Below are 12,116 nucleotides of genomic sequence, written 5' to 3'. Positions count from 1 at the left end.
TCTGTTGTATTTAGTCTTTATAGAAAATGATGCATAAAATAAAAATAGAATATTTTTTCTAATAATAAGAATGGTATTCTATAATTAAAAATGACATTCTCTTCTCTTAAGCCAGTAATTATTTAGAAATTTTAATATACAGATGAATATTACTGACTCTAACGTTCTACCTGTAAGAGGAAAAAAAAAGGTTGGAATTTCATTAGTTTGACACAGTAAAGTGACGTAGCACTGATTCCTATTTACCCCCTTTCCAAACTGATCACTTGTAAAAGTTGGTACTTCTCTATTAAGATTCAAAAGTTTCACGGCTGGGCTCTCGGGCTCATTCCTGTAATCCTAGCACTTTGGGAGGCCAAGGCGGGCAGATCACTTGAGCTTAGGAGTTCGAGACCAGCCTGGACAACATGGCAAAACCCTGTCTTTACCAAAAATACAAAAACTAACTGGGCATTATGATGTACATCTATGGTCCCAGCTATTTGGGAGGCTGAGGCCTGAGAATCGCTTAAGCCTGGGAGGTAGAGGTTGTAGTGAGCCTGGGCAACAGAGCAAGACCCCATCTATAAAAGAAAAAAAAAGATTTAAAAGTTGCAGTTTGTCATCCCACTCAAAACTGGTCTTCCACTCATCTTATATAGGTTCCAAGAAAGATCTATACTTCTCAGTGGTTCCTCTTATTTATACAGGATATCCAGGATTGTACAGCTAAAGAAAGACTTGACAAAAACTACTTCCCTCATAATCACTAAAATATTTTAAATGGCAATGGAGAAACCACAGGGCATCTTGATTTTCTAAACCAGACAGCCAGAGACCAAAATGGCTTGAATCTACAGTGTGGAACATTCCTTGGCAAATTCAGCTTGTTCCTGTAACCTAATCTCTCCTGCGTATGTTTGCAGGTTAATCTTCTTTAAATACCACTTCTGATATGCCACTTCTCTGGCTAAATACCACTTGCCTCTTCAGCTGGAATGATTTATATTTCAGTTTGAATTTTCAATATTATAATATGGAAACAAAATATCACACATATGTTTCAAAATGCTGCAAGGATCTGAATACTGACTGGGTAATACATTGGGATATGGTTGAAGCTCTAACCCTGAGTCATTAGTAAAGAAAAATGCTGCTTTTCTTTTTTTTTTTTTCTTTTTTTTTTTTCTGAGATGGAATCTCACTCTGCCTCCCAGGCTGGAGTGCAGTGGTGCGATCTTGGCTCACTACAACCTCCGTCTCCCGGGTTCAAGCAGTTCTCTGCCTCAGCCTCCCAAGTAGCTGGGATCACAGGCAACAGCCGCCACGCCCGGCTATGTTTTTGTATTTTTAATAGAGACAGGATTTCACCATCTTGGTCAGGCTGGTCTTGAACTCCTGACCTCGTGACCAACCCTCCTCGGCCTCCCAAAGTGCTGGGATTACAGGCGTAAGCCACTGCGCCCGACCCAAAGATGCTGATTTTAAGATCCAAAAAGTATCAGACAACAGCAGACAATACCTCAGGCAGAAAGAAGGAGAGAAAAAATATTATGGATTTAAGAGATCAAGAGACCAGAAGAACAAAGTATAGTGGCTTAGGAAATGTTCAGAAAATGCTGATTGTGTGGAAGCAAAACCTCTTTCTCCCCACACTTGGGGAATACCACTACCGAAAAGAAAACAAAAACAAAAAAGCTATCCTTAGTGAAATGTCGACGAACCACAAAAGCAGTAGTTGAAACTCCTGGAGGTTCTTGGGGAAATAGAATAATGAGGAGGTTCAGGCTAGTGCAGGCTCTCCCCAGTGCTCATCTTCTTCTGTTACCTTCTGTCTGCTCCTGTGTCCTGGGCCTTCCCTGGTGTATCTTACGCTTTGGAAGAAAGGGAAGTCAATAGAAAAGCAACAGCAAGGTTTGTTTCTCACTAAAATAACAATTTTCTTATTAGTAATAATAACAGTAGTGATAATAGCCAATATTTATAGAATGTGTAAGCCAGAATACAAACTCTGATACTTGAGTTTCAGCCTCAAGATCATTCTTTACAGCTGTATTTTCTGGTGGCAATATTTTGTTGCACTACCTCAACTTGTGGTCCACACATTCTGACTGGTAAGCCAATTTTGTCTCCTATAACACATAAGCACGCTTAGCATTTGCTCTCTTTTTCTCACCTTCCAAGTTTAGATGAGAAAGAAAAAGCAAACAGATCTTTAAGGAGTCTATGATACTTACGATCAAGTACTTGTGATTATTTTTGAATGAGAATGCATTTTGCACAGTAATTCCACATTGGGGATTAAAAGACTTATATTTTAGTCTTGCTTGTACATTTCATAAGCTGTGTGACTCAGAGTAAGTCACTTGGTTTAGAACTGGCGCTATTAAAACAGCTAGAGGTGAGTCTTTAGAGAATACATACATATATATTGTTATTTGAAACAGAAGTGAATGCATGTGAGTACTTGATTGTTTTTTTGGGTACATGGTTTGGTATGGTCATTTTCACAATAGTGATTCTACCCATCCATGAGGATGGGATGTGTTTTTATTTGTGTTATCTATGACTTCTTTATCTTTCTGAAAGATGATTCAAATATATACAGATGTGTGTGTGTGTCTGTATTCCAATTTTAGAAATGTATGCCAAAAATATCTGACAAGTGCATGAGATTCACATCTGAGGTTGTCTATTATAAAGCTTATATAAGTTGTCTATTATACCCGCAAGGGTATAAGTCTTCACTCTCTTGACTTCCGTGGAATCACCAACACCTAACAGAGTGCCTGGCATAACAGAATAAACATAAGGGAATTTTGTTGCATATTTCATTAAAGTGAAACTGTCCTTACGGGGTTAACGTGAATTTACCGTGGAATTACCAACATCTAACAAAGTGCCTGGCATAACAGAATAAACGTTAGGGTCTTTTGTTGCATATTTCATTAAAGTGAAACTGTCCTTGCAGGGTTAACATGAATTACATACCAGGTTCTGAACAGAAGTATGGTTATAATTAAGCACTAATCAGGTCACATTTTGACCCACTTTCCTGTAACCTAAACTCAATAGCATTAGATACTGACCATTTACATCCCCACTGTTCCTATGGATAGGTTCTCTAATGTTAGAGTTATAATGCTTTTGTTTAAGAATTGCTTAAGAGGTTTTTCAGATCTTGAATTCCAGTGGAAGGGCTGATACCAACCAGTTTGAAGACCCGTGCCGAGGAATCGAATCAGCATGAGAATGCAACTTTTTCATCTGCCATTCCATGACCTCTGCACTCTGTTTGATCCAGGATTCCAACACCTCAGCTTACTCCAGGCCCCTAGAAATCTCTAGCCCCAAACTCCTTAGGGAGATGAATTAGAGGTTTCCTCCCACTTCCTGGTTCAGTGGCCTTACAATTAAAACTATTTTCTGCTGCAGCCTTCGTGTTGGCATATTGACTTACCACACATCAGGCAATGGACCTATTAGGATCACCAAAGAACAATATATGTCACTTGTAACTCCTTAAATAATAAGTGTATTTAAATAATCATGGTAAATCTATTTAAATAAAATAGAAGGCAGGTGTTTAAAAATGATGTATATTTCTACTTACTAGCAGAGAAAGTGCTCATTAGATACAGTAAAACAATAAAGCAACTGGTAAAACAGCACATACAGTATAAGACCTGCCTTATAAAGAATATATCCATGTTCTAAGAATGTATGTGTTGGATATGGTATGGTAAAGTTGGTGCAGCCACAGGAGGAGACAAGAGTGAGACTTTGAGGTAGGAAGTATATTACAATGAGAGGCCCCAGAGAGAGGAATCACTAAATGCCACACAGGACCACAGCGGAAAACACCAATGTCGTCAGAAGAGAGAGCAGCAAGAGGAAAGTCTAGGCCAGAGGCTTATTTGGAGTTTCTGTGGGAAAGGCAAGGCTGGCCAGAGTGCACAGTTTAAGACCGGCTGCTCTGAATAATTCTGGTGGGCTTTGGGATGTAGGAGCAGTCACTGGTTGCCTAGTACCTGATCCTGGGATAACAGCAGGGGAAACATTGACTTGGTGTGTGACAACTCAATAAGGCAGTGGTTAGGGCTATAGATTTGGGATGGGTTGGTTTGCCTAGGAAAGACGTGCTTCAGTTGTGCCCTTTAGTGTCTCTAAGAACTCACTAACCCTGGGTAGGGCAGCTTCTCCCTCGGCTGAGAGGCTACAAGCACCAGAACATCAAGAATACAGAAAATAAGAAAATGTAGCTACTACCGTTGGCTCTCTGATAAATGGAAGCCACACAGACAAATATAAAAATCTGAGAAAACAGAGCAGAAATATGGATATCACTATATCTATATTTGTATCCAAAGATTTAATTATAGAAATCCCCAAATATTAATGGTAACTATCAATGAATGTGGGATTAACTATCATGTTTTTAGACAGCTAACATTCATTGATTATTATTTTACCTGATAATCTGATAATCACCTCTCATTTAGCCCTCTCAACAACCATATTTGTTAGGCTCTGTCATTATTTGTATTATAGTGAGAAAAGACTAAAAGAGGTTGAGTGACTTTTTACAAGTCATGCATAGCTAGTGAAGTTCACAGCAGGGGCTCTACAGTCAGTCAGATTCCAAAGAGTATTTTGTTAATGAGCAAATTACATTATGTTTTCTGAACTGCACACTTGATGATGTGTTACTTTTTTAAATGAAAGGAAATACTTGTAGGCATATATTTGAAAAATTGTATGTGTAATTAGTCTATTCTCGCATTGCAATAAATAACTACCCGAGGCTGGGTAATTTATAAAGAGAAGAAGTTTAATTGGCTCACAGTTTCGTAGGCTGTACAGGAAGCATGGCTGGGGAGACCTCAGGAAACTTACAATCATGGTAGAAGACGAAGGGGAAGCAGGCACATTGTACATGACTGGAGTAGGAGGAAGAGAGCAAAGGGGTAGGTGCTTACACTTTTAAACAACCAGATATCATGAGAACTCACTATCAAGAAAACAGCAAGAGGGAAATCCATCCATGATTTAGTCACCTCCCACTAGGCCCCCCCTTCTAAAATTGGAGATTACAATTTGATATGACATTTGAGTGGGGACACAAATCCAAACATGTCAGTACACAAATTATGTATAAATAATATATAAACATACACACAAAAACCTGTGTGTATATGTATGTATGTATGTATGTGAGTATATATGTATTATATATGTGTGTGTGTAAAAACAATAATGTCTTAAAAGTTCTCAGCACAAGTGATGTAAAGTATAAACGTGGGCAAGAGAATAGGATATAAGGATAATAAAGTGAATATTGTCCACTCTTCCTTACTTGCTCTCTTTATGTAAGTGTATATGTGTGTGTCTATAACAGACTTTTTCTTTAACAGTTGTATGTGCATTTGAAAGTTTTTAAAATATATTTTCCAAGGCTATTTTATGTACACTTTTTTTTAAATAGTATTTTGGTGATTTTTAGTTAAAGTAAAACAATGTTTTCCAAGGGCAAAAAAGTGAACTGGAGGTCGGAAGGTAGCTGAGTGTGGACTTCTTACGAGCTCTTGCTCCAAAACCTGGAAACGAGGAAAGAGGGCCCTCCCAGGAACCCTGAGAAAAATTGGCACAGCAGAGGGAATCCTTTGGTGGGGTGGGTGGAGCTGCCAGCCCACTGTGTGACTGTATTGTTTTGAGTGGGCTCTAAGGTAATTTCCCTGTGCCACTCCATTGACTTAATTAACATTATTAATCTTGGAGGGCATTAAATTAACGAATGATACAAGGGCCAAAAGAGTGATTTATTCCCTTGGATTCTGAATCACAATCAGGAGATAGTCTTTATCTGGTGCAACCATTGTTTCATTCTTCATGGAGCAGATTCGAAGGAAGGTAAGGTCATTCTAGGGATCGATTTCATACATGGTACTCTGTGCCTTCCAAGGAGGTTATGCCTGAGGTTGGCATACTGTGTGGTGGTGGGATTGCCTGTGGTACTTTTGAAGGGAATGCCTTTAAGGAGTAAAACAACTGGATCACTAGGGCTGCTGTTGGGTTCTAGATGGCAACTGTGTGCACATCAGGGCCCCATTAGGCCTGGCTCTATATCTGTATCTTCCTGAGTATGGTAGCATTAGCTGTGTATTTTTTATAATCCATCCCCTATGGGGGTGATGGCTGAGTGGGAGCCAGTCACTTCTGTGTTCATTATGATGATTCCCTGCACTGCCTTCTGGGTCTGAAGTCATTTCAGGTGTCTCCTTCACCTCTGCCATTTTGGACCAATCTGGTAGCTCCATGTCGCCAGCACTCAGCCCAGTCCCATGCCTTTCTGCTACAATAGTTTTTGAATAACAGACAAGGGAGCAAACCTCTATTGGATCAGTGACAACTTGGTGCTTTCAAGAACAATCAGACACAAGACAGACAGAGTGCTGTTTAACAGCAGCTGAGCTTCAAGTATCTCCTACATTAAAGAATCAAAATTATTGAAGTAGCTTGCAAATGTTAGAAAAAAATTGAAGCATATATTTAGTTTCTAAGCAGATGAAAAGAAAGCTTTGAGAAAAACTCATCTTGTGCAACATCGTCCTAATGTAATATTCACGTTATTTGAAATTATATTGACCCCATTCATTCCGAATGGAAAGCCAGTAGTAGTACTTGCTGTAAAATGACTACACTGAGGGGAAAAAAGGCAAGTTTTCCAACTTTGGAGAACAGGAATTTACACCTCCACACAAAGTTTGACATTTGCTAAGATAACAAACTTTTTCCTGCTTAAAGTATCTGAAACATCAAATTTGAGCTAACTTCAAAGCCAGCAAGGAGGAATTCAGTGATGTTGGTAGGAAATCCCTTCATTGATTCATGTGAGTACCCTTTCCATTTGCATTCAAAAAACAGGAATCACAAATGTGGCTGGGAACACTGTTTTGTGACCTACTAGATCTCTCTAACTTTCTTTCCCAATCTCCTCACTGTAATTTCTCAGTTTTTTTTCTGAACTGCCTTAGCTGTCTCTTGACTACCTTATCAGAATAAGAAATTAATTTTCAAAATTCTCAGTTCTCTTGTCCAGGTTTCTACATGCTTCTCAACTCATACAGAATCACAGATGTTTCTATGTGTGGTAATACCCATTCCTGGCTCATGAGAGTCAGAATGATAGATAATAATGTACCAGTGTCTTGAACTTGTAAAGTCTTATGAGATAATAGCATAGCATTTTGGATAAATGTAGCAAAGTTCTGAAAAGTTAAATGCTACTATTAATGTTTATTTTGGTTGAGTACTGTGCTAAGGAGTGAATATGGATGAGCTCCTTTAAGTCCAACAAAGTCCTGGGTAGCATTTTTTATACACATTTAAATATGAATTCGCTGAAACTTCAACAGGTTTAAATACTTCAAATGGGAAATTTAATAATTAGTGAGTCAAGGTTTAAAATGCAGTGGTTCTGTGCAAGAGCTTTGGCTGTAGAAAGAACTTGGTGTATAGGAAAAGACTACTGTCTCACTGTAATCCTAAGCAAATTGTTTACCTTCTAATTCTTAAGTTTCGTCATCTTTAAAATGGGTACAAGGCATGATAGTATTTACTTCACATGGCTTTGTGAGAATTAAATGTGTTTATATGTGTACAGTAATTAGTGTAGGGTTAGCATCGAAAGATACCTTCATATATAATAGCTCTTATCACTATCTATAAGTTACAGCAGCAGCCACAGCACCATTATTATAATACTCTCTCCAATGTTTAGAAATGCCATATGATAATTAGAAAATTAAAGAAATAAAAATCTATGGTAAGACAGGCAGTATGGACAGCCAGTGAATACGTAATTGAGAGAGAGTTGACTACTCTTCTTATTTTATTTAGAGTAAAGGGAAATTCAGAAACTAGAATATTGGATAGACTGGAAGCCCTCCATTCTGTTGCTGATCATAGCAATTTTTTGTAAGAACCTATTTAGTGCATCTACCAAGCCTTGAATTTAAAAATTTTAAGGACAAAGGACTATTAGAAGTATAGGCCAAGATGCAATCTGCATAAGACCAAAGGATTTGCTGGTATTTCATAGATTCCCCAATGGATAACAGGAAAGAACAGAAGCCTTTAATCTGTACTTTATTAACATCTTATCTTCTCCGTCAAGAAACTTCTTCATGTGTCAAGGAAAATTCTGCTAGATGGGGTTAAACAAGTAAGGAAGACTTCGTTCAAGACTGTTGAAATAAAGAAGAGAGATTTAACTCAATTCTGCTGAAACAGAAGGCAGGAGGATTTTTAAATGCTGGGGTGAGCGAATAGAAAAGCAATGAAGTGTGGGCCCGGTGTGGTGGCTCACGCCTGTAATCCCAGCACTTTCGTAGGCTGAGGCGGGTGGATCACAAAGTCAGGAGATCGAGACCATCCTGGCCAACGTGGCGAAACCCCATTTCTACTAAAAATGCAAAAATTAGCTGGGCATGGTAGTGCATACCTGTAGTCCCAGGTGCTCAAGAGGCTGAGGCAAGAGAGTCCCTTGAACCAGGGAGGCGGAGGTTGCAGTGAGCCGAGATCACGCCACCGCGCTCCAGCCTGGCAACAGAGCAAGACTCCATCATTTTTTAGAAAAAGAAAAAGATAAAAAAGTAGTGAACTGTGTAAGGTGGAGGTTGGTCAATGAGGTGGCAACCTGTATTTGCTAGGCTCCTACCCTTCCGCAGAGACTGGAAAATAGAGGCTCGCTCTTGATTGCTTTATACTTGAAAGAGAAGCCTCTTAGGTATTTGAGAAAGACATTTTTTGGGTGTTTAAAATGGTAAGAGACTGAGAGGAGCTTTACTTTTTCAAGTGTCAGTGAAAGAATCATTGAAAATTTTCTAAAGTAAATACTCTAAGAAAAAGATAGGTCAGGGACCTAGCGTCAGGATAAAACCTGTCTAAGGCTGTTAACCTGGGGGAAACACAAAGGCAATCCTGGTCCCAGGCAAAGAAGGGAAAACAAACACTGAAAAGGAGAAAGTAGAGATCAAAATAGGAGCAGGATTGTAAGAAAGGATATTATTGCTCCAAATAAATGTAAAATCAGGCCCTAGATAAATTATATTGGATAATGATTGACAGATTTTACATATGAGCTTTCCTAACTTTTGTCGGTGGTTTCTGTTGAGCTGCTGAGAATAAGAAAGGAATCAAGACAAAAAAAATTCGAAAATATAATTTTAGGCCAGGCACTGTGACTCATGCCTGTAATACTAGCACTTTGGGAGGCTGAGGCGGGTGAATCACCTGAGGTCAGGAGTTCGAGACCAGCCTGGCCAACATGGTGAACTCCCATCTCTACTAAAAATACAAAAATTAGCCTGGCATGGTGGTGCTCGCCTGTAATCCCAGCTATTCGGGAGGCTGAGGTGGGACAACCCGGGAGGTGGAGGTTGCAGTGAGCAGACATCACGTCACTGCATTCAGCCTGGGCGACAGAAAAAATATATATGTATGATTTATTAAGGTAATAATATCATTTGTAAAAACAATGATGTCATTTTAAAGTCAAAGTTAATATATTTATAGGTCTGAAAATTAGCATATCAATAACCCAATTTATAATCTTTCCAAACCCCAAGACTTATTCCTCTCCCATGCTTTCCAAGCTCGAGCATCGCTACCATTTAGATCCCACACTTAGGAAGCCAACACTATGCATCTCTTTCTGTCACATGTCACATCCAATATATCAAAAATCCGTAATGCTTACCTTTCATACACATCTATGATGTCACCATTTCTACTGTTACCATTCTGCACCCTGGTGCTGTCATCTCTTGCCTACATTGTTGCAATAATCTCCCATCTGGCCTTTCTGTTTCTTCCCATGCTCTGTTCTTATACAACAATCAAGATATCCCTTTAAAATGTAAGTTAGATCTTGTTTCTCTCCTGCTCAAAAACTACCCAATGGCTGCCCTTTGCCTTCAGATCAATTGCCAAATTTGTCATGGTAGCTCATCAGGCCCACTCATTACTTTTCCGACTTCAGCGTTCACCACTCTTCCTTTGACTCACTCTCTCAAATTCACAGGGATTCTAGGTTGGATCAGGGCCTTTCACTCACTGTTGCTTCTTCTTCAATGTTCCTCATCTAAATATCTGCATGCCAGGGTTCTTCACCTCTTTCAGTTTCCTCTTTGAATATCACATTATCAGTCAGACTTTATCCAACTAGCAATGTTTTTGTTCTCTATTTATCTCCAATGTACCTACCATTGTTTGATATACTTCATTCAGTGTATCTATCTATTTATTCTATCCATCCATCCATCCATCCATCCATCCATCCAACTATTCATCCATCCCTGAGTGAGGAAAAAATGTCCTTGGTGGAAGAGTCTTTTGCTTTGTTCATTCATGTATCCCTAACATAGGCAAACAGATATTTGCCTGTATTTGGCAAATAATGAGCACATCAATGAATGGTAATTCAATGTTCATTCCGTTTTCATAAAAACTTTCATACATGCTTGGTGACCTGGAAATCATTTCAGGGGCTGAGCATTAGAAGATAGTTTCCATCAAGCTTATGTATGTGTGAGTGTGCGCTTTGAAATAAAACCATTAGAAACTTTGGTGGCTTCCGGACTATTTACATCTGGATAATTTTGCAGGGCTGTGGGAGAGGGTAACAAAACCAGTGTTGTTGTAAGTATAACTCTGAAAATAGAAGCAGACTTCAGAAGTATGAAACTTCATTTTTAATATTGCATCCTTTATTATTATTATTTGTGTATGTTGTAGCAGGAGACTTAGTGCTATTGCAGAAAGAAGTCCATAAAGCATCATTTGTTTTGGAGAACTTCTATAACATACTGCATGGTGTCCTGGCTAGAAAATGTATTTGGAAAAGTTGGCACTTGTTACATCAATGAATATAGTCAGCCTGAATATGTGGCAGCCCTGTACCCAGTTTTACTACTGAGGAAACAGCCACTAGTGCCTGGAAGCTAAGGAAGGGAAGAGCTCCCAAAGAGGTGTGATATCATAACACCTTTTTGCAGGCATGATTACTTGGAAATGGTGAAAGGGGAAGTACATATGGTTTTACTTTTATAACCAAAACTTAAATACGCTATAACATTTGTTTTTTATTTTCACAGAAAGTCTTGTGTTTATTTTGAAATTTATTTGATTACTATCTTCTCTGTTCATATAAATATTGAATAACAGTGAAGTCATACAATCAGAAAGTGATTTTGCAACAAGTAAATTATTCACAATTCTCTTTTGTTATCTCTATTCTTATTATCTACTTTTATTTCATTCATGGAACCTTTGGTTAAAATATACCATGGGCACTGCCAAGACAGTGAAGGTATAAATCGAAAGAGCCCACAGAGAGATCTGCAAGGATGATCACTCGTAGATTTATTTCTTCCCATAGGTAACACAGGATCTTTTCATAAAGTATAAAAGCAAGTTATTTCTTATTGTGTATTAATAACTTTCACCAAGTATTTGTGACAGCTTACACAAGGATACACACATTAAAATATAACTATTAACAGAAACAGAATCAGGGTGAGGGTAGAAAATAAAGTTTTGGAAAATAAACACAAATAGGCTGCTCTGAAGGTTATATGGATGCTGCAGTGAGCTTCAGATTTATTTTTGAAGCAATAGAGACCCTGTTATTTAAGCAATTCTGATTATCGGGGAAGAAAACATGTACCAGTTCATCGGATGCTGTAAATTATATTGAAAGTACTCTGAGTCACTGAAACCTTTGGCTGAATGTTAAATTGACAAGATAGCACGCACTGTGCAGGGACATTTTGGAATTAACAACTGGAAGGTTTTGTCATTCAGCTGGCACCTAAGCCAGGACAAACTCTTCTGCATATCACAGATGCATTCCGGTATTTTCCTTAATAAGTATGATAATAGCATTACAATACCAATAACAAAATCAATAGTTCTTTTAGAGAACTTAGTATTTGAATGCGTTGTTCTAAGCACTTCACTTTTTAAAAATGTATTAAATTTCTTCAATAAGTATTATTAGATTTCCCATTTTATAGATAAGAAAACTGAGGTACAGAGTGATTGAGTACCTTGCAAGAGAGATTACTCAGCTAGAA

General features: G+C 38.3%; 1 pseudogene; it reads right to left on the bottom strand.

Annotated features, from left to right (window-relative positions):
* Positions 1-5,798: 5,798 nt before the first annotated feature.
* Positions 5,799-6,272, bottom strand: LOC114673859 (dynein light chain roadblock-type 1-like; annotated as a pseudogene).
* Positions 6,273-12,116: the final 5,844 nt, after the last annotated feature.

Source organism: Macaca mulatta, chromosome 18 (genome assembly GCF_049350105.2).
Source record: "Macaca mulatta isolate MMU2019108-1 chromosome 18, T2T-MMU8v2.0, whole genome shotgun sequence".
Taxonomy (NCBI): domain Eukaryota; kingdom Metazoa; phylum Chordata; class Mammalia; order Primates; family Cercopithecidae; genus Macaca; species Macaca mulatta.
The sequence above is the reverse complement of the archived record's forward strand: the minus strand, read 5'-3'. Positions and strand labels throughout refer to the sequence as shown.